Below are 997 nucleotides of genomic sequence, written 5' to 3' on the forward strand. Positions count from 1 at the left end.
GACTTATGATGCTACTCTTTAGCTTGGGAATATAGTACACATCTGTGAGTACCTTGTGACCGCCATTCTTCAACTCAAACAGGAGAGTACCTCGCCCTGCGATGTCAACGGTCCGTCCGTCGCCGAATCGAACCGTGCCTCCCACCGAAACACCGAGCTCAGAAAACTGGTCCTTGTCGCCGGTCATGTGGTTGCTAGCGCCCGTGTCGAGGTACCACACGTGCCTCGACGTGTTCATCCTCTTCTTATCATGAAGATAAACTGCCTCCTCTACGAGCGTGAGAACCTCTGTAGCCGGCGCCTTTGGAGCTGGACTATCCTCATCCATTAGCTCACATACTTCGACCATGAGCATCATGTCTCCATCATCGCCTCCTTTGGCCATGAGAGCTTTCTCCTTCGGTGGTTTCTTGCACTCCGACTTGAAGTGCCCCATGATGCCACAGTTGTGACACTTGATCTTGCGCTTGTCAAACTTCTTCTTCTTCGGAGCGCCGTCGCCGGCGTTCTTCTTACTTTGTTCTTTTGGCGCACGATCTTGGCGAGTGTTGCTGCTAGAGCCCTCGCCACCTCTCCTTGAGTCTAGCACCAGCCACTGAGCCCGTGTGAGCATGACATTCTCATCATTCCTCCCATCCCCGAGACTGTACCGCATACGCTCGTCGTGAGCTTTGTAGCGTCCGACGAGATCGTCGATGGAGAGAGTCGCGAGATCTACGCACTGCTCGATCGCCGTGACAATTTGCAGGTACCGGGGAGGGGCTGCGCGCAAGAACCGCCGGACAACCGAGGTCTCCGTGAGGTTTTCACCAAGCGCGCGGATCCGATTGACGAGAGTAGCCACCCGTGAAGCGAACGCATCCACGGACTCATTGTCGCCCATGACCAAAGTCTCATAGTTCCTTAGGAGAGTTTGGAGATTGGCTTGCTTGACGCGGGTGTGTCCCTCGAACATGAGCTTCAAAGTATCCCACGCCTCCTTCGCCGTTTCTTTGGC

The sequence above is a fragment of the Triticum aestivum genome, chromosome 2A, assembly GCF_018294505.1.
Source record: "Triticum aestivum cultivar Chinese Spring chromosome 2A, IWGSC CS RefSeq v2.1, whole genome shotgun sequence".
Lineage (NCBI taxonomy): Eukaryota > Viridiplantae > Streptophyta > Magnoliopsida > Poales > Poaceae > Triticum > Triticum aestivum.